Raw genomic sequence first — 22600 nt, 5'->3', positions numbered from 1 at the left:
CCTCAAACATGGGGTTTTTATTTCAGGCTGGCATTTAACCTCTCAAGCTAATAAAGGCTACCACTTTTATTGCTGGTTTTACTTCCTTTTTTTCTGATTTTTTGTTGTTGTTATTAAAGATTTAACCCAGACATTAATACAGATACTTGGTGGATGGCATTCTCACTCATATCCATGAAATCTGAAAAGACAGGTCATGATTGGGGCTTAGAGCACTGTATTCAAGCATGTGTGGAGACCAGGAAAGAGACTACAGATGTTCAGTTACAAAAGAGGGGAATAAGACTGTGAGAACTTTTGGGGGTCTTTTCATTACTTTATGGTGATATGCAGTTAAGGAAATTTATTAACAGCTAATACGCATATACAGGTAATGATAATGATTGTGATTTGTAACAAGTTGCACAGTGGAAAGAAAATGGATTTTGGTATCAAAAGATGTAAGTTTTAATAACAGCTTCAATATTTATTAGCAAGGCAATTTACTGCTCTTCTGTGAGTCTGTTTCCTTCTGTAAAAAGGTTAAAATAATCAACCTCATAGCACTGTTGAGAGAATCAAATTAGATAAATTTAAAGTACCAAATACGATTGGCAGCACTCAATAAATATAGTTATTATAAGTATCACTATATGTTTTTAAAAATAATAATGATATAGTGCAGAGTATATACAGGGCACTATCCAGTGTTTTACAAGTGTTAACTCACTTAATCCTCACAATAATTGAAGTAGGCATCATTTATAGGTTAAGGAAATTGAAGCAGAATGCAACTGAGTAACTTGACGAGGGCACACAATGAGGCAAAGCCAGGATACTCTAACAATAAGGCAATATTTTAAAAATATGTAAACGATGTTGAAAGACTCAGTCTTCCAAAAAGGTAGAAAAGAACTGGCAAGGGATAACCTGGAGCAATAGATTTCAATAAATACTGGGTTGGCCAAAATGTGCCTTCGGTTTTTAAGTAAAAATAAAAGATACATTTTTCATTTTCACCACGAACTTTATTGAACAACATATTCACCCTTTTGTTCCACTACCTTCTGCCACTTTCAGGCAACTTCATAATTCCATCTTCCCAAAACTTTTTATCTTTTTGAGCAAAGAACTGTTCCAGGTGCCTTTCACAGTCTTCCAGGGAATTGAAATTTTTTCCATTAAGAGAATTTTGTAAAGACCGAAATAAATGGAAATCCGAAGGTGCAATGTCTGGTGAATACGGTGGACGAATCAGAACTTCCCAGCCAAGCTGTAACGGTTTTTGCCTGGTTGTCAAAGAAACATGCAGCCTTGGTTATCCTGATGGAAGATGATGTGTTTTCTGTTGGCTAATTCTGGAGGCTTTTCGTCAAGTGTCGCTTTCAGTTGGTCTAACTGGGAGCAGTCCTTCTTGGAATTAATCGTTTGATTTTCTGGAAGAAACTCAGAGGACTCCCTTCCAATACCACCACGTACACATAACCTTCTCTGGATGAAGACCAGCCTCTGGTGTGGTTGGAGGTAGTTCATTTCACTTGCCCCACGATCTCTTCCATTCCACATTATTGTACAGTATCCACTCTTCATCACCCGTTACAATTTGTTTTAAAAACAGAACGTTTTCATTATGTTTAAATAAAGAATTGCATGCGGAAATATCAAGAAGGTTTTTTTCCGCTTAACTTACATGGAACCTAAACATCAAGGCGATTAACATAACCAAGTTGGTGCAAATGATTTTCAACGCTTGATTTGGATATTTTGAATATGACTGCTATCTCCTGCGTGGTATAATGCTGACTGTTCTCAATGAATGTCTCGATTTGATCGCTATCTACTTCAACTGGTCTACCCGACCATGGAGCATCATCCAGCGAGAAATCTCCAGCACGAAACTTCTCAGACTACTTTTGACACGTTTGATCAGTTACAGCACCTTCTCCATACACCGCACAAATCTTTTTCTTGCGTTGCAGTTGCGTTTTTACCTCTCTTGAAATAATAAAGCATAGTATACCAAAAATGTTGCTTTTTTCCTTCCATCTTCAATATTGAAATGGGTACACAAAAACTCACCAGTTTTGACAGGCTTTTTTTTTTTTTTTTTTTTTTTGTGGCTGCGTTGGGTCTTCGTTGCTGCATGCTGGCTTTCTCTAGTTGTGGCGAGTGGGGGCTACTCTTCGTTGTGGTGCGCGGGCTTCTCACTGCGGTGGCTTCTCTTGTTGCGGAACATAGGCTCTAGGCACGTGGGCGTCAGTAGTTGTGGCACGTGGGCTCTAGAGCACAGGCTCAGCAGTTGTGGCACACGGGCTTAGTTGCTTCAAGACATGTGGGATCTTCCCGGACCAGGGCTCGAACCCGTGTCCCCTGCATTGGCAGGTGGATTCTTAACCACTGCTCCACCAGGGAAGTCCCTTGATAAGCCTTTTTTAAAATGCATGCCGATATAACAGCTGTCACATACAATCTAACAAACTTGTTTTGAATGAAATTAAAGACAACTAAGTGCTACTACAGCCATCCTAACGGAAAAAACTGAACGAACTTTTGGCCAACCCAATACATGCCAGACACTCCAGAGGAGATAAGACACTAAGGCAGCGGTCCCCAACCTTTTTGGCACCAGGGACTGGTTTCGTGGAAGACAATTCTTCCTCGGACAGGGCGGAGGGTGGGGAGGGGATGGTTCAGGCGGTAATGTGAGCAATGGGGAGTGATGGGGAGCGGCAGATGAAGCTTTGCTCTTGCCAGCCACTCGCCTCCTGCTGTGCAGCCCAGCGGGGGTGGGGCTGGGGCTGGGGTCCCCTGCACTAAAGGATCATTCTCACCAGTGGGGAAGGGAAATTGTTACCTTCTAAGTTCCTACTAAAAGGCAAGGCTACCCTGAAGAGCATGACTTAACAGCGAAGAGTCTCCTGGTCTCAACAGTATCTCCTCATAAATGATGGATTCAGGGCTCCCAGTAAATCCAATCATGCCTCTGATCTTCAGGCCCTAAACAAAAACCAAGCCCCGGCAGCCCACTTCCTCATTTTGGCTCATGTTCTCACACAGCTGTGTTTCCATTTCTTGACTCTTTCTTTAACTGATGATCTCCGTCTCAATTCTTTCCACTGTGCTTACTAGAACCTTTTCTCTAGTATAAATTCCCCTATATCCTCAACCTTTTCACAGCACACCTGTTCATGTGCTTTCTTTAAATGAAACCTGGTCTTCCTCAGGACAGTTTTTCCAGCAGCCACTGGGAGCAGAGGCTTCCCATTCTCCCCTGCGGCAGTCTCCAGACCCCACAAGGCTGCTTCCATTACCACTGTCCTTCCTGTTTCTTCTTTCTTGAGATCATGCCATAGGAACATACCACCCTCTACCCCTTCTCACTGCTGTCATGCTCAGTCCTCATTTCTTGAGAACTTTGGCATCATGTTCACAGTGTTTTTCCCAGCTCTTGCCCATCAGCACAATGACTTTCATGTCCAAGAAAACCTAACTTCAACTTTTCCTGAACTCTCCTCTTCCATTCTGTTTTTAGTAACCCATGTTCAAAGACATATCTTGGAACTTATCACTTAGAATTCCACTATTTCATCTTTGAAATCTTAAACTTTCATGTTTCCGTCTCTGGCCACTATATCTATCTTTCATCTCTCCAGTTCTCTTTCTTCTACAACATCTGGTCTTCCTCATAATGATTTCCCGTTTCTCCTGATCCACCACTGTCTTCATGGCCTGATCTTTTTTCCCATTCATATCTTCCTTTTACTTCCCCTGCACTAAAATTCCCCAATTATAATCAATCAAATAAGTATCTTCTCATAGACCTGAACTGTAGAAATCAAATGGTACTCAGACTGGCATGTTTATAAATTTAGTTATATCCAACCTTAACTCAGCCATCAGCATTGCTCAGGAATCCTTTCAGGAAGTTATCCTTGGTTAAGAACCTATATCCTGTTTTCTACAGTGATTATCAGAGATCTTCACCACTTTCTAAGGACCTTCCCCAACCCGACCTCAACTATATATCTCAGCACGAAACTGAACTCTTTCAATGTTATTTACAAACTTTTCTCACCTCTTCTATTTTCAGAAGAATCACTGTCCCTTCACATTAGATCAAAGCTATCTCCCCACTTCTACTCTTGATCTGATCTTCATTTCTTACTGGGGTCTTTACTTTATTGGTCTGTCGTCAGTACCCTCTTAACAAGACTTAGCTCTATACCCTTACTATCCTCAACTATCCCCACAGTTGCCACAGAGTTCTATTGCCCAGGATTAGCAACAGGGTCCATACTTTCAAGGACCTTTCAGTTATATAACAAAAATATAAGTTAAATGTATTTTATATTTCCTAAAGACCTTGTTAATTCAAGAATGTGCATCAAACACTTTTCCCATAGAAATAAAGTGAGAGGATGCACTGAGAATATCACAATTACAGGAAAACATTATGCAGTGATGAGTATTCATTTTCCCTTTCTACCTGATTATATGACAATTTTAACAAACTTAAAATGCTACTGCTTTTTATTTCCTCAACACTGTCTCAAATATTTTGCAGAAGGCTCTCTTAAATTAGGAGTATGACATGTCAGCAATTGTATGGATTTCTTGATAACATTTTAATGCATTAACTATTACCATTCCTGAAATAATGATTTTCAGGTAGGCTTGTCAGTGTAGCACTATACTTGGGTGACGCTGTTTATAAGGACTTATTGGGTACCAGGCACTGGTCTAAGTGCTTTACAGACATTAACTCATCTAATCTGCATAATATCCCTGTGAAGTAGTATGACTATTATTTCCATATTACAGGTGAGGAAACTAAGATACAAAGAGGTTAAGTAACTTGCAAAGTCTCACAGCTAGTAAGCCAGCAATAGAATTAGGTGGTCTAGCTCTGTAACCCATGCTTTTCAACATGACATTACTCTGCTTCGGTTGTTTAGGATATAACAAATATTACAAATTATAAAATGAATGAGAAAAATTGCAGCATAATACCAAAATTCACTTGAAGATAAACCACAAACAGAAAAGCAATGAACATTTGGATGGAAGATCCCACACAATACACCTCAAATATCTGTTAGTTACATATAATGGTAACAAAGCAAAATGTACCTAAATGTATCTCACTGAAATTAAGAAGAAATTGAGAAGAAAGATCCTAAATATTTCTACTAAGTGAGGGATATCATATGGAAAATAGTCAGTGAATTACTTAATAACGAAACCTGTTCCAAAAGATAATTTAAGGGAATTTAAGAGACAAACACAGCATCAAAAACAAAAGCTAAAAAACCCCCTAAAAAACCAACCGACCAACCAAACAAACAAAAAGATCTCAAAACAAAACAGATGACAAACTGAAGAAAAGGGAAAATTAACATAGGGAAAATTAAGATAGAAAAAATAATATAAATAAGGAGTGAGGCTGGTATTATGTATGCCCTTTCTAGAGTTGGGCCATAAAACCTTTCTGGTTTGTATGAACTGAAATGTGATTGAGATATCAAGGACCACACTGTCAAGCTAGTCCTCATTTTCTGCAGATCAAGTACATCTCAAACTGCATGGCCCCAGTGATTTGGCTTGAAAAAAATGAGAGCAGGTATAAAGTAATGCTGACTTTGGTCATAAATGAAATTTAGTAAAGCATCAATAAATGTAAAACTTTTAAGCAATGTATCCTCAAAAATAACTACTAGTTGCAAAATGAATAGCTAAATAGCAAGCCAGCTATAGCAGCTGACTTGTAGAAAGGGATTATTATCTGTGAAGCAAATGAGAAGCTGGAAGAGTTGACTATGATTTTATAAAATTTCTTCTGGCAATAAATAAGATTAGTTGTTTATTAAGGCTGCTCTTAGACTGTAATAGTAAGTCTGGGTCATTTGCATGTCAGAAAATTTAAGAGGCAGACTCATTCACCTTAGCAAAAAGTGGTTTCAAATCATATAAAATGTAAATTTAAAAGAGTGGGGGGACTTCCCTGGTGGCACAGTGGTTAAGAATCCGCCTGCCAATGCAGGGGACACGGGTTCGAGCCCTGGTCCAGGAAGATCCCACATGCCATGGAGCAACTAAGCCCATGTGCCACAACTACTGAGCCTGCGTTCTAGAGCCTGTGAGCCACAACTACTGAGCCCGCATACCTAGAGCTGGTGCTCCACAACAGGAGAAGCCACCGCAATGAGAAGCCTGCGCACCGCAAAGAAGAGTAGCCCCTGCTCACCGCGACTAGAGACAGCCCGTGCACAGCAACAAAGACCCAATGCAGCGAAAAATAAATAAATAAATTTATTTTAAAAAAAAAAAAGAGTGGGGATGTGAAGTATGTCCCTCTTCTACTCCTCTACAAATACATATCTAATCCTCCAAAAGACTGACTCTGACGATGACAGTGGCGCTGATTCTTGTGGCAGTATTAAGGTACAGGTTCTGAAAAAGCATCGAAAGAACATGTGTTAAGCTTATGCAGCTTAGACCATAACTGATGCATGTCCATAGTGTCAAGGGACCAAGAAAAGGTTAATGAAGTCTGCAACTAATCAAGTGCTCTATGGGAGGGAGTACATTACAGGGGAGTGGCTGACAGCAGTATAGGCAAATAACCTCAGGAAGATAAGGGGAGCAAAGGATTGGAATCTATAACTTTATCTTGGACACAGATCAAACCTTGTTTATATTAAGTCTATTTGCTTGCCCATGTTTTTCCTCTTCCGCCTTTCAGGAGCCTTAGTCACCTTGCAGATTGAGCCACACAACAGCATTTTCTTTCTCTAAAATTTCCCTCTTTACTTGTATTAAACTAAAGTATCAATCAACTTGACAAAAGTTTTATTCTATATTATGCATGCCAATAGGAAGCAGATGTGAGGATCATCCTAAGACCAGATACGGTTTGAAATGACTGGGGTGTGAAGGTGGCCGGAGGTTAGAAACCTAGATACTAGTCAGGGTATGGTCAATTCAGACGTCTGTGTTCTAATGTAGTATTTCCCAAGTATTTGTATTTATATGCCAATAAAATTTCAAAACCAATTCTGGGGACTCATTAAGGTAACCAACTTTTTATGAGACCAAGTAATGACATTAAAAGGAAAAAAGGTGGAAAGGAAGGACAGAAGGAAGGAAGTCTATCCTATATTATCACATAATTTCATTAAGATGCTCAAAACAGTAGAAGGGATTTAACTTCAGAATTTAAAAAAGTCTTTAAGTTAAATAAATTTAGCTTAATGACTACTACATTATCCTTATTTCTGCATTTCCTAGACTGATGAAACTTCCCCAGATCTATGAACAAGAATATCGGAATAACTCTCAGTAGTAAGAAAGGTAAGAATTTGTCCTCAGGGCTGACTAGCTCTGGTGATGGAAGAGGGAGGAAACAGAGCAGAGGTAGGGTAATCATATTATCATCATCCAATCTAGGACACTTCTGAAAGTGAAAGAGGTAGCTTAAAAAATCATTAAAATTATATAATTTGGAATTATTCTTTATTGATTGACAAATTGCTTTTATTATATTGAGGAACATGAAAAAGAGTTCTATTAAAAATATTAAAAAATAAAATGCTTTATTAAAACACATATGCAAGTACACTAAAGAGCATTTTACAGGTTTCTTTAAATTGAACATCTGAATATTAAAGAGCAGTATAAGAAGAACAATTATTCTTAGTACATATCTAAGTATTTTAATCAATTTGTTAGCTATATCTGTCTCTAATTCCATATCACTGGTATTTAACTGAAAATTTTCCTTTTTTCAATGTAGTTTTATTTTTGATTTTTTCATAAAACTGCCTGCAACTGTTGTATTTTATGGTTAATAAATTTGAAGCTATTGATACCTTCAATTGACTCTTTTCTATAATATTTAAGACTATAATGTTTATATTAAGAAAATACTATGATTCTGAGGGTGATGTTTGGTAAGCTGGGAACAAATTCTGCTAAATGGAGGTTATTCTCAGTTCTGTTTTTTTTTCTTATTGAACTCTGTAAATATTTCAGTCCAAATATTTTCACTGGTACTACAATACCTTCAAATATTTTTACAAACAAAATTCACTGAGTTCTCTTTATTTATGATTCTTTTGAATGTTTCACCAAATTTAGGGGTTTTTTTTTAGCTTATTTTTGCTGAAAGGGTTTATTGCAAAATAAAAAAGCACTGCCAATAATAAATAGTTACAGGTTTATATAATAAATGACAAAACTATTCAGACTATGTTTTATATATTCTGAGGCAGGGATATTTAGATTTTATGTCCTACATATTATTTGTCATTCATCTAACCTATATGCATCCCACTGATCCCTCCAAGTGGTGGCCTGGTGACACCAAGTGGCCATCAGGGGCATTAGCATTACATACTTCTGCAGCCGCCACCACCGAGACTGCAAGGAGTTAGCTGTCCCTAGCTCTCCTTTATCTACAAGTACTTTGCTCTACTGCTAAGTACCTTAACTGTTATCCTTGACTTGCTTCTGCCAGGGGTCAGGGAAAGAGAAATGGTTTATTCCAGTTGCCTTTAAGTTTAATCACAGGTTAAAGTAAAAACAAGAGATGGACAAACTGCTTGTTTGGATGCGATCATGGCAGAAGCTGGAAATACAAAATGATGGCTGATCATATACATTAGAGCTTATTTTAATGGAACTACTAATTATACTGTTAAAAAATGAAACGTCTGAAACAAATGTTAAACCGGTTAGATACCAAGATGACAGGCATAAACTGGGACTGTCCTAGACAAAATGGGACATAAGGTCACCCTGTTAATAGGGGATGCTTATTTGTTAAGGCTACAAAACACCTGGCAACATTTATTCACATGAGGCTGGCAATTAGCACAGGCCTTGAGTCTAGGTATTTAACGAGCTGGTGATCATAATTCGGGAATAGAATAAGGCAGGAAGTTACAGAAGAAAGAGAAAAGATCAAGGTAATTATTATTCACTGCTTTAGGGGCCTATCTTTTCCCTGAAAACTTATTATTCATTTTTAAGGCTGGATAAAGTAGACTTTAAATCAGGGGCCTAAGTATGATTCAGAATTATGGGTAACTTCATTTATCTGTGTACAGGTAATTGAAAATTTTTATAATTAGATTTGTAAGCATTTAGATATATCAGTGATAAGCACACTAAGTAGAAAAAGGGTGAAGAATGACTATCACATTATGGTTAGAATCTACCTCTAGCACTAAATCAAACTGTATATTGATAGAAAACTTAAAGTAGGAGATGTGTTTACCAAGCACCTGCTTCTAAACAAGAGTTATTTTTAGTGTACTTGTTTAAAAAGCTACAAAGGTTATGATATTAATGTGCATGGATGCAGCAGGTTGTGAACATTACTATTTTTAGTATCAGTCTAATGTGAACAATGATGAATCATTCTTTGTTATTCTAGTAGGAAACAGTGCTTAGGATTTACTGCAGCACATTAACTATGTCTCAGTAACTGTACACCCACACACTGACATCACACAGGCAGTGATATGGATCAATGATGCAAATCCTGTCAGGATCAAACATTCAGGCCACAGCAGTTGAAAAAAAGACTGCCTGCATGACAGGGCAGACCAGTCATCCAACATGTACAGACTGCATTAAATCAGTAGTGCTGATGTTGAAAAGGGCTGTGTTAGGTCCTTTTTATATAATAGCTAAACTTTTAAATTATAGATTTCCCACATACAGACTCTATCTTTAAGCTTCCTCACAGCTTCTGTGGTTTAAGGTCTGGACCTTTTAAAACATGTCTTAAGGCTCCACCAGCCACATAAGTTATCTTGGAAAATAGCCTCTGTAGCCAGGCTATCTATCTATCTAATCTATCTATCTAATCTATCTATCTACCTACCTACCTACCTGTCTATCTATCTACCTACCTACGTGTCTACCTACCTATGTATCTATGTATCTATCTATGTATCTATCGATCTATCTATCTATCTATTTAGGCTGCATTGGGCCTTCGTTGCTGCACGCCGGCTTTCTCTAGTGGCGGCGAGCGGGAGCTACTCTTTGTTGCGGTGCGTGGGCTTCTCATTGCGGTGGCTTCTCTTGTTGCGGAGCACGGGCTCTAGGCATGCGGGCTTCAGTAGTTGTGGCATGCGGGCTCAGCAGTTGTGGCCCGTGGGCTCTAGAGCGCAGGCTCAGTAGTTGTGGCGCATGGGATTAGTTGCTCTACGGCATGTGGGATCTTCCTGGACCAGGGCACAAACCCGTGTCCCCTGCACTGGCAGGCAGATTTTTAACCACTGCGCCACCAGGGAATTCCCTGTAGCCAGGTTCTTATAGACAAATCTTTTGAAGAACATGCCTTCAAAATCTTTTGAAGCATTTTATATAACATGTTGTGCTTGACAAATAACATTCAGATTTAGATATGGAGCACTACCCTGTGGCCTCACAATTCACTGCTACCTCAGAGTCTTCTTCCCACTGTCACCTTCTTCTTTGAGCTTTCACTGTTTTTAGTTTTACTGGCATCAAAATATTAATTTTTTATCATTACAGATATATTGGAAAAGATGGCTTATTATGAGTAACCATGTATAAAGTTCCAAAATATCTTCTCCTAGAATTACATGTACCCACTGGAATTAGAGATTTCCTTTCCCGTAACAGGAGGCTTGCCACAGAACATTCACATCCTGTTGCAGTTTCTTCTGAAAAGAAACTGGGTCTCTACACTTAAAGCATCACCCTTCCTTCTAGTTTCTTATGTTCTCCTCAACGACTATCACTTCCCAGGAGAAATGGAAAGCTGAAAGGAGATGAGAGCTGGAGGTGTTTCATTCTATCACTGATGTTCTGACATAATCAGACTAACATGAAAACATGCCTTTCCCATGCTCTCAGGCACCTGCTTTCATGTTGTTTCCTCAACTAGTGGTGTTTCTTATGAGAGCTTGAAAAGAAAAGAAGGAAAGGTAAGGGTTCTCCCTCATCCTAAGGTTGGTTAGTTTTTTTTAACTGTTAATCATCTGAAAGAAATATTTTGAAAACGTAAAAATTACTGAGACAGTTGTCTTCATAGTTCTTTTTGAGGGGTAATCTTTAAATCTAGATTTTCCATAGTAGAAACCAAATGCTATTTCACAGTTGAAAATATTTCTGTACTTCCCACTGCACATCAACTGTCTTCATGAGAAGACTGAGCTGTAAGGTCTTATTTTTCTCTATCATGATTTATATATTTTGATCATCTGCTATTAGCTTCTATTTTACTCTAATCATTTCATTTCAGTCTTCTCAGGGCAAGTCTGTATCAGCTAACACAGTCTTAAATGGAAAAGAAAAGATTAAAAACTCACTGTGCTGATTGCATGCTAAAGACTTCAAAGAGTTAGGAAAAAACTCCACAAAAGACAGGAACAGAGACCTTGTCTCCCTCTCATTCTCTTCAAAGGTTCAAACATTACCAGACTGGGAAGAAGAATCTTATTTTTTTAAATTTATTTATTTTTATTTTTGGCTGCATTGGGTCTTTGTTGCTGTGTGCGGGCTTTCTCTAGTTGCGGCGAGCAAGGGCTACTCTTCGTTGCAGTGCGTGGGCTTCTCATTGCGGTGGCTTCTCTGCCACTGGCCTTTGGATTCTAACTCAATTACACCAACTTTCTGAGTTCTCCAGCTTGTAGTCAACAAATTGTGGGACTTCCTGGAGAACCCTAATACACATTCCAAGCTTTTCTTATGAGAAAGAGCTATAAAACCAAAAAGCATTTTGAACCTAATGTGCTCAGAAATAAATTAATCATTTCCATCCTTCTACCCAAACCAATTCTTTTTTTTCTTCTTCTATATTTTGAGGAAAAGAGAAAGAAACTGTCATTTATCTTTATGTTCAACTGACTTGTGAAATCTGTAAATCATTCTTAGTCTCCTCTTACCCTCTGAATTGAGCCCCCAGGTCTTATCCTTACTACTTTTCTGGGGGGGTTTATTTTCCTGTTTAAAATCAATACTTCAGTGGCTCCCTGTTCCTTTCAGGATAACACCTGAACTCTTTAGCATGCAATATAAAGGTATTTGTAACACAGCCTATGTTTCCATTTTTAGTCTCATTTTCTGATACTCCTCAATGTATTCTGTTCTCCAATCTATTTCTTTAATATACCTTTTCAGTCTCCTCTAACTTCTCTGTGTACATGCTATTCCTTCTGCTTCTAAGATATTTTCTCAATTATTTTTCCTCTTAGTTAACTTCTATTTCTTTAAGCATCATCTTTTCCTGTACAGTTCAACAACTATTCCAAGCTGGGTAAGGTATGTCTCCTCTGGCCTCCCACATATATCTGGGCATACCTAATTCCATCATAGCACCTATTACCCTCTTCTGTTTTAACTGTGGTTTACTTGCCTGTCTCCCTGACTGTGCTGTGAGGCAGGGTCTAGGTCTTTTAAATGGCTGTCAAGAATGAGCTGTCCTTCAGAATAGAAGAGATTTGGGCAAATTCTCTTTCCAGGAAAAGAGCATGCATGCACTTAGTTACTGTGTTTTCTGTGCTCTGGCAAGCCCCTGAGCATGGGAGATTGAGTACAAGAAGGTGAGAAATTCCAACATATTAAGGCTAAAAATAATGTTAAAATATTGAAATATGATCTTTCACTGTAATGATAAAGGGATTTTCCAAAAACGTTGAGGGATTATATAATAAAATGAAGCAGAAGAGTATATCAAAGACAAGAGAACTTTGCTGATCCATACAAAATGTAAACAGGATTTGATTAAAGTTTACCCTCTAAAAGTGAATCAACATCCTCAAATAATGTTATTGCACAGATTTTGAGATCAGAATCCTATGTTAAAATTGACTCTGGCAGAGAGTAACTTAACTTTTGGAGCCTTAGAGAAATTAGTACATACTTGCAAGGAAATCTTCTACCACCCTTATTATGTTGTTGCCTGACTCTTAAGGTTAATGGCAGCATGTTTGGATGTGCCTTAATATAATACCATAACCACAGTCAGGGGCAAAGTCATACTTTTATAAATATAAGGAGGGTCTTTATTAGATATGAAATTATGCCTAGTGTTAGTTGCTGTGACACAGGAAATGAGAATTGTGAAAGAATGATTTTTCCATCCCTTTATATCTAGGTGGGTACTAAAAATCACATTTAACATGTTGCCATATAAAGAAAGGAACCAGAAAAGATCTTTTCTTTTCCTGGGACAATCTCTGCAGATAGGTACAAGCGTATGTAAATCAGATTATGTAATTAATTCATGGTAGTCTGTTTATGACTTTATATAAATGCTCACTGAAGAGCCTAGCCTTGCCTTATCCCAGCTATGCTTCTGTGAAAAAACCAGAAAGGTTTATGCCTAGGTTAGACTGCTTAATTAGCACTTCCCTGAGTCTAAAATTGTGGCTGCAGTTACTACAAGGCTAAAATAAGGTAAATCTCTGTATCAGTAATTCAGATGCTCTTCTCACCAGGAGATCCTTCTAGTGAAGTTAACTTTAGAGGGTGTGGTTTTTATTTTTAATAAGGAAAGTGATGTTTCTATATACTCTTACATACAGTTAAGAAAATGAATGCAAAGCACAAAACAGGTTTGTAGTAAATACTGGTTCCTTTCCTAGCATCCCTTCACAGAATGATTCGGTTAAATAGAGAGGATCCAAACAAACACATCTTCTTTCAAAAATACAGCCTAGCTTATACTGGTACTTTTTTGGGGTCGACAAAATCCTCAACATCTAAGGTTTATTGCCCTGGGTTCTACCTGTCCTCTTGAATGTCAGAATTCTTTAAGCCATTTCTAAATTATGGTATCAAATTTACAAATTTCTTTTTTTCCACCCCCTTGATTTAAAAAATTGTCAGACTATTATAAGCTTGGTATGTCCCTTTTTTTTTTAAAGTTTTTACTAGTTAAAAAATCCACTTATCTGCACTAAAATACATTGTATGGTCCACCATTTTCCTTAATAAGCTCAGGGTCTCAGCTTTTAAAAAACAAAACTATAAATTTTATAAAATAAAATTGGGACTAAATTTAGAAGGAATTAAAACATTTATATGGTTATTTAAGCAATTAATATCTGTCAAAATTATCAAATTATACAGAAAATATAAAGAAAAAAAAGACTACGGTAATCCTACCAAATAGGGGCAGGCACTTGAAGGAAATGTGCTCAAATTATTTTTGATGCATATATATTCATTAATAATATTTTTCCTTATTACAAAAGAACTAATTCTGTTGATATCCTTAGTAATGTATAATCACATAAACAGCCTTCAAGATTCAAGTCCTGATTAAATAAAACTACTAATTAATAATCTTTTTAATCTTCCATTTTGGGGAGGTAAAAAGTAGAAAATAGAGCTTATCCTTTGAGTATCCTCTAGGAAGTATCTCCTAGTCCCTGGACTGGTTTGGATGTTCGTGCTAGAGCTTCTATAGCACCCTTCCTCTTCTCTTCAATCACAGCCCTTTTCTCACTTTACTAAATACTTTTGACTGTCTTCCCTATGAGATTGTAAACTTCGTGGAGGGCAGGGATAGGGTCTACCTTACTCATCACTAAATCTCCAGAGTTTTGGAATAGCGACTGTACATATCAAGTTCATAATAATTTGCTAAATAAAAGAATGGGTTTTAAAAGAAACCTAATATTCTAATCTAGACTCAGCAATTTATTCAACTCAATCTTCTAAATAATCTACACTCTAGTACCATACAATCAATATTAATGCTTATAATGATTTAGGGCACTGGCAGATTCTGAATTATTTTCAGTACATTCTGTTTACTAAGGCTAAATGTGTTTATTTTGTAAACATTTTCATTAATATGATTTGGAAAAAGCTTTTCTGGTTTTCAGTTAATCAGAAAGGTATTTTAACAAAAACACACTGCCCCAGGTCAACGTTTAAAGCATACACCTTATGCCATAGTTATTAACTCTAATAATATCATCTTTGGCAAAAATATCTTAAAGCCAACTGATGAAGGTTTCTTCCCCAAAAGATGAGAAGGCAGAATCAAAAGATACTAACCCTCCCTTTGACCCTCCCCCATCTTTTTAGGGTAATAAAAATTAAGATCTTTCTCAAGTATAAATGGGGAAGGAACCTTTTCAAATTCTAATACTTAGTGTTTTTAATATAAAATCTGGTATTGTTTACTCCTTAAAATTCTTATAGTGGACTCTCTCTTCAAAGAAGAGGATTAGTAAATTAAACATGCTTTGAGATGTGCTCTGAGGAAAAATGACGTTTTGCGATTAAAAGCAAAAGAGACTTTTTTTTTTTTTTTTGCCCTAGCATCATGTAGTACAACGTATATATGGCTAAGTGGTACTTTTTTGGGGTATATTTCTTTTTTATTTATTTATTTTTAATTGGCATATAATTGTTTTACAATGGTGTGTTAGTTTCTGCTTTATAACAAAGTGAATCAGTTATACATATACATATGTTCCTATTAAGTGGTACTTTTTGATAGCGTTGGTCTTAGGGTTCAGAGATGAATTTATGAGTAAAGTTCTTGGTCTACAGTAATTTGGTTTCAGATCTTTAGAAATAAGACACTCCCATTTCTAGAATACAATTTTGAATGACTTGCAGTAAGTATATGAAAATATTTCAGAAAAAAGTATGTGGTTGAGAGGAACGAACTATTGTTAAGCTATGAGTAGTGTGCCATCTTAGGTACTTTATGTTTGAGAAGTAGCTATGAAGTGTGGACTCTGCAACCAGACTACCAGAGCTCAGATCCCAGCTCAGCCACTCAGTAACTGGTAACTCCGGGCAAGTTATTAACCTATGTCTCAGTTTCCTTGTCCATAAAATGAAGATAGTAATAGCTATCTCACAGCATTGATGGGAGAATCAAATAGATTAATTACATGTAGAATGTTTACAGAAGTTAACTGGTGCAGTAATTATTCAATAACCATTAGACAGTATCATACATGCCAATTAAATTAGAGTCACTTTCTACCCCTTTTCCCATTACCTGAGGATCTATAACGCATTGGTATTGCAATTAGAAATGAGTAAGTGCTGAAATAAAGACAATTCGATTGCTTATTCCTAAAATAAGTCAATAAACATTTAGAGTTTCTATAAATGCAAGGGGAAGGTCCAGGTGCTATAGGGAGGGAAAGGAGATCTAGCACAGAAGAATATAATATGGTTTTGTATTATCATCACTTGAGAAAGGTTGATGTGGGTCCAGACACCTGCATGTTTCAACTTCCCAGTTGATTCTGAAATCCCTTGGTGTAGTGATAAAAATTATCTTTACAGTCAGAAAGACCTTCATTTGAGTCCCAGATCTTCCAATAGCTAGCTTTGAGACTTTTATGAACCTTAGGTTTTTCACTCTTCTAAGGTTTAAATAAGATTAACTGCACACAGCATGATCCTGGCAGGTAATGAACACTCAATTACATTATTAGTGGTGTACTCTAAAACAGAAAAAAAAGACAAAAACCAAAAAATAACATATGCCAAGTTAAAGATATAGGCCAGACGAGTGCAAAAGGAAATTGAGGAACACTTTTTAACCCTGGGGTGGTCAGAAAGAGAATCTCAAGAGGTGGAACTAATTAGTACTGGATTTTGAAGAACTGCAAAAATTTAGAAAGCTCTCTCGTGTGTGTGCACATGTGCATGCACATGTGTGTGCACACTCTTGTGTGATTTTTCAGTGAAGGAGCAATGTGAACAAAGATATGAGATGGGTCTCTGTAAGAAATATTTAGAGACTAGAGTATCTACTAATCCTGGAATATTTGGAGTAGAAGTTTCCTGAAATTAAAACTAGAAAGAAAGATTGGAATGAGGTGATGGAGTGCCTAGAAAATTAGGCTAAGAGTTATATGCTATATGAAATGAAAGAAGGCAAGGCTTTTCGGTTAGTTTTTAGCATGACTTCCTAAAAAGTCATGTTTTAGGAAGGCCAATCTTGTAGTTACAGAAATAAATATGGAAAAGTGACAGACTTCTGTAAAGAAATTTGAATCCCAGTCAATGTGGGACTAATGTGCTTAAAAGGCCATAAAACTACTCAATTAGGTGTAATACATGCTCACACGGACTTCTGTGACAAGTTTTAATCAAATCTAGTTAGAAAGTATAGCTCTCTAATGTGGAAACCTCCCCAATTTATATAGCTAGTTAGAGTGATTTGATAAATTACAGTATCGTTAGCTTTGGTTTCCTCACTTAAGAAGAAGTTGCTTCATATAGACAGTTCTCAATTTACTAGAAAGTGAATTGGCAAGATGGATATTTAGAACCCAGAATGTATTACCTGACTCTCTCAACTTTATAAATGATAGTAAGGCTCTGCTATAAATAAAAACTCACAAAATAAATACTGACATGGTCTAAAACAGCGGTCCCCAGCCTTTTTGGCACCAGGGACCGGTTTCGTGAAAGACAATTTTTCCACAGATGGGGGGTGGGGGGATGGTGCAGGCGGTAATGCGAGTGATGCGGAGCGGCAGATGAAGCTTCACTCGCTCGCCCGCTGCTCACCTCCTGCTGTGCGGCCCAGCTCCTAACAGGCTGTGGACTGGTACCAGTCTGCAGCCCGGGGGTTGGGGACCCCTGGTCTAAAAAGTAGTTAAAATATTGTGCATATGCAATGACAACAAAAGTGGAAGGACCTTTTTCTATTAATTACTGTGAAATATCAGAATGTATCAAACACTTAAGGATACCTAATATACTTAATCCATTATATATATATATATATATATATATATATATATATGTATGGATATATGTATACATATTTGACATGGCCTCTTTTGGGCTGAGCTCACTGACTAAACTCCAAGTGACAAAAATCTCAAGAGGGACAAAGAGGAGGAATGGAGAAATACTAATCCCAAAGGAACAGGTGAATGTGTCTGAGGGAAGGCAGACAAGTATCTTTTGGGTAAAAAGAAAGGGGGGAGGTGGAAGTTTCTTATATACAGCCCTTATTTATTTAAAATGGTTTTTTTTTTTTTTTTTGACTGCACAGCGTAGCTTGTGGGATCTTAGTTTCCAGACCAGGGTTCAAACCCGTGCCCCCTGCAGTGGAGCACGGAGTCCTAACCACTGGACCGGCAGGGAATTCCCTAAAACGTTATTTTTAATAGGAAGTACATTTACAGATTCAAAAATGAAAAAAATATAAAAAGGTAGAGAGGAAAAACTTTCACTCCATCCCTGTTCCCCATGTGATGCACCACCACCCCATAAGTAAACACTATAATTACTTTTGGAGGGTCTTTCAAGATTTTCAGTTATTATTATTGTTTTTAAAAATAGTCTGTGGCATCTATTAGTTAGCTTCTAGTATTTGTTCTTCCCTTTTTCCACAGTAACAATCCCCTGAATGTTAGCTGGAATCCATGGTCAGCCCAACCAAAGGCAATTTTTAGTTCTCTTATCTAGCTAGAAGTGGTCAACTAAGCTATGGTCAATGAGAATGTGAGAAGTGATCTTTACAATCTCCAGAGTTTGTCCTAAAAGAAACAAGGCATGTCTTATATCTCTTTGTCTCTTCCTCTTTTCCATTCTGTCTGGGACTCGGACATGGTGGTGAGCCATCTTGGATCATGCACATGAGTATGATGTGCAGATCCTAGGGATGGCAGATCAAGACAGAAGTAACCTGGGTCCCTTTACTGCCTATGGGGCAAAGAACTCCATACAAGTACTAATTGACCTTTAAACATAATGCATGAGAGAAAAAAAGTTCATATTATAATGTCTTAGTTTTCTACTGCTGTGTAACATTAGCACAAACTTAGTGGTTTTAAAAAAAACACCCATTTATTAGCTCACAGTTCTGTAGTTCATAAGTCCAGTCATAGTATGGACTGCGTTCTCTACTCAGTCTCACAAAGTGAAAATCAAAGTATTGGCTAGGATGTGTTCTCATCTGGAGGCTGGAGTCCTCTTCCATCCAACCTCATGTGGTTTTGGCGGAATCAGCTTCTTGTGGCTGTAGGACTAAGATCCTCATTTCCTTGCTGGCTATTTTACACAATTATATTTCTGGGTCTCACTTTCCCTTTGCCATCACCACTCACTAAAATTTTTTTAAATTGAGATTTTTATCACTTATTTTAACAGAACTCACTAAACTGGTTTAGATTTCCTATTTCCAAGAGAGCTTTAACAGTGATATTTTATTCATTAGGAACATAAAGAATTGAAGATAATTTGCCTATATTTTCCTTTTTAGCATAAACATTGCAATTTTCTCTTAACTAAGTCATATATAAAATAGTTTCTCTTGAAAAGTAACATTTAATAGCATTTAGGGACAACCTGGGACTATTACACAATGTACTCAGGATGAGTCAGTCATTCACTTAACCTAAAATGGGCTGAATTTATGAATGGATGATTATATTATGGTTCATTTTCACAAACAAGACTCATTAATGTTTCAAAACAAGTATTTTGAGTCTCTCTACTGGAACTGATGTTTTCATCTTAGAAGGAGAAAATGTAAAGGGCAAACTTTTTAATATAATAATGTGATTTTCACCAGTATGAAAAATTGTTACCTATGCTTTTAGAGCATTTTCTAAGGGTAGTTAAGATTTTCTAAGTAATGTATAAAGGATATAACTTCTCCATGGTTTAGTTTGTTAAATTATGAAAAAAATAAATAATGGCTAATCATATGGGAATGAGAATCTACTACATATGATTTGGACTTGAGTTACTTATAATTTCCGTAGACTGAAAAGAACTTCATTAAGTTCAGTCAGGTCTGTAGTAAAGAAGTCATTAATCCAAAGATAATCAATGGTCTTATAAAAAATTCTTGGAATACTGATATACTTATTATTAAAATAAATTTAAGATATGGCATAAGATATTAGCATAGTTATGAATACCTAAAAACTTGAGAGCTCGTAGAAAATTGTTGAATCTAATTCACACTAGCCCATCCTCATTTATGTGCAAAATAATGGCCAGAATTTAAGTAATATACCCAAGGATATAGAATCATAACATTTTAGACTCGTGAAGAACCTTATTAAAAGGCATCAACTCCAACCATCCATGATCTATTTTGAAATTAAACCTCCTAATGGCACCATCAAGTGAAGAGTCAGTATACGCATTAACACCTACAAAGGTGGATGGGAAACTGATTGCTCCTGAGGCTCTTTGACAGCTCTGTTTATTACAAAGTTGTTCCTCATACTGAGCTCAATCTGTTTTCCTTTAACTCCCACCCACTGATCCTAAAACCCAGGCTGACCTACTCCCAGACTTGCACCTTTAAAAATGCACCATTAATTAATTCACATATTTTGTTATGTCTTTAAAGTTTTATTGTTGTGAATTTAGGAAGAAAAGTTATATTTCATACTGCTGTTTATAGTAACTATAGCAAAAAGTGTAGTGACCATGATATATAAAACAACAGACATTTAACCTCTAATAAATTTCAGAGGTATTTTTAATATCAAAGGTCTGACATATCTAACAAGATTCATGGGGCCTGAGGCATAGTTTGTATACATGTCTCAGGTATTCCAGGGTATCAGAGAAGGTCACTAGGAGTCCTACTTGCATGAAAACTCCATCTTCCTTTCCCATCCCCAACAAAGACAACCTGGGAGAAAAGGCTTTTTAATTTTTTTTACACAAACATTTGCAACCATTTTATTTATGTTAACCAAAATCTGGAAACACCTCAAATGCCCCTCAACAAGTGAGCAAATAAACAAGATAGGGGTATCCATGCAATGTAATATAACTCAGCAATAAAAATGAGCAAACTATTGATACATGCACAACATGGACAGATCTCAAACTTGTACTAAGTGAAAGAAGCCAGAAATGAAATTCTACATGTTGTATGATTTAATTTATGAGCTATTACTAGCAAAGGTAAAACTATAAAGACAAAAGGGATCTGATTATATCTGATGAGCATAAGGATTCAGACTAGAACACAGAGATGGGCAAGGCCAGGAGCTCCAACTTTTGGAGCGCAGAGAATTCACTCTGAGGTAACAGAGTTGGGGTAAATGGGATACAGAGCTTGTAAGTATTTAACAAAATATTGTTTTATTAAGGACCTCAAAGGTCATCTGGCTCAGTTTAGGAGGAGACTTGCTAATAAAATGCTCTGCAAAGGAGATGGCAAATATGAAAGAGCAGACCAATTGTGGGAGGGAGGCTAGACGTGTGTTTATACACACCATGATCCCAAAACACACAGGGAAGGACACAGTGGTACTTACTAGTGGGGACAAACCTTCCCTTAACTTCAAAAACCCCTATAATGGCACGAAGAGTCTGGATCAGGTATATGAGGAGATAAGGTGAGAGCGGAAAAGCAGTAATAAAGAGCAGCAGCAGCAAAGAGAAGAAAAATAGGAACAGAGGTGCTGACAATAACTGCCCCAGGAGCAACAGTGCTGGTCACGCTTTGCATGAGGTGACAGTAGAAGCAACAAGGGCCCAATAACCTCCCACTGGCAGACTGAAAGTGACACCAACAGTGGTGAAATAAGCATGAGTAACTACTCAGAAGCTGGCCAGAGCCATCTGGAAGCAAAAAGGCAGGCAGGAAGATTTAGAGGTAGTATTGATGGCATACTAACTCTAGTGGGTGAAGGGCCTCAGAATCAACACACTCTGGAATTGTCAGTTAGGTTCCTGACTTCCCAAAGTAAGGTGAGCTATGAGAAAACAAAGGTTAATAGCTGTCAACAAACCTGAATTCACTTTGACAATTTTTCTACATGTGAGAGTCAAATCATAAGAAAATAGGCAGAAATCCAGGATTTGGCTAAATGATTAATATCTGGGCATTATCTATGGCTCACTACATTTATATTTTTACATTTTTAAATTAAAATTTCCATATTACCCTCCAATCTTAATTGGTGCTCATATTGAAGACTCTAAGGCACTAAAATACCCCTAAGTATAAAAGTATATTTTCAGTATATAGTAGTTACCAAGGCGAACAAGTACACCAATATATTTAAAGATATTTTAGCAGTTAATTTTAATAAATATCGACAGCACACCTACTAAGCAAAAGGCATTATTTTAGCACAGAGAATCAAAGAAAAAAAGGACAATTTTTGTTGTTAAGGAAACAAAATAGAAGGAAGCTAATATTCCTTGACCATTTTCGTCAAGTAAGGTTTTATGTACCAAGCTAAAGACAGCATCACTGTTTCTGTCCCTATAAGATTTGAAGTTTAGTGGAAGCTTCTCTCACAAGTGTTTATTTCATTAGGAATTCGGACTAGTAAATTAGCTAGTTGGCATGCTATTTATAGGTCTATTAGAAGCAATAACTATTCACTAGCTCGATTACTCTATGAAGTGTGCCAGCGCACAGATATACTTGTTAAATTTAAGACTCTCATTCAGAGTACTCACTTCCAAAAATAAGGAGATCTCAGTTTAATTAAAAGATTATTTTGGAATCAAAGAATCTTTAGATAGAATGAATGCTGGAACTTGCACAACCAAAATTCTTTTACTATGCAAGAATTACTTTTTATAATATCATCTAACCAGTACATAAGCATACATAATGATGAGAGTCTGGTATAATCAAGCAATGACTCCATTT

General features: G+C 36.9%; 1 protein-coding gene across 4 annotated transcripts in view; it reads right to left on the bottom strand.

Moving 5' to 3' along the window:
• FNDC3A (fibronectin type III domain containing 3A) overlaps positions 1-22600 on the bottom strand; it is a 161977-nt gene that overhangs the window by 68649 nt on the left and 70728 nt on the right. The gene's annotated exons all lie outside the window — the stretch shown is intronic.

The sequence above is a fragment of the Orcinus orca genome, chromosome 18 (genome assembly GCF_937001465.1).
Source record: "Orcinus orca chromosome 18, mOrcOrc1.1, whole genome shotgun sequence".
Taxonomy (NCBI): Eukaryota; Metazoa; Chordata; class Mammalia; order Artiodactyla; family Delphinidae; genus Orcinus; species Orcinus orca.
The sequence above is the reverse complement of the archived record's forward strand: the minus strand, read 5'-3'. Positions and strand labels throughout refer to the sequence as shown.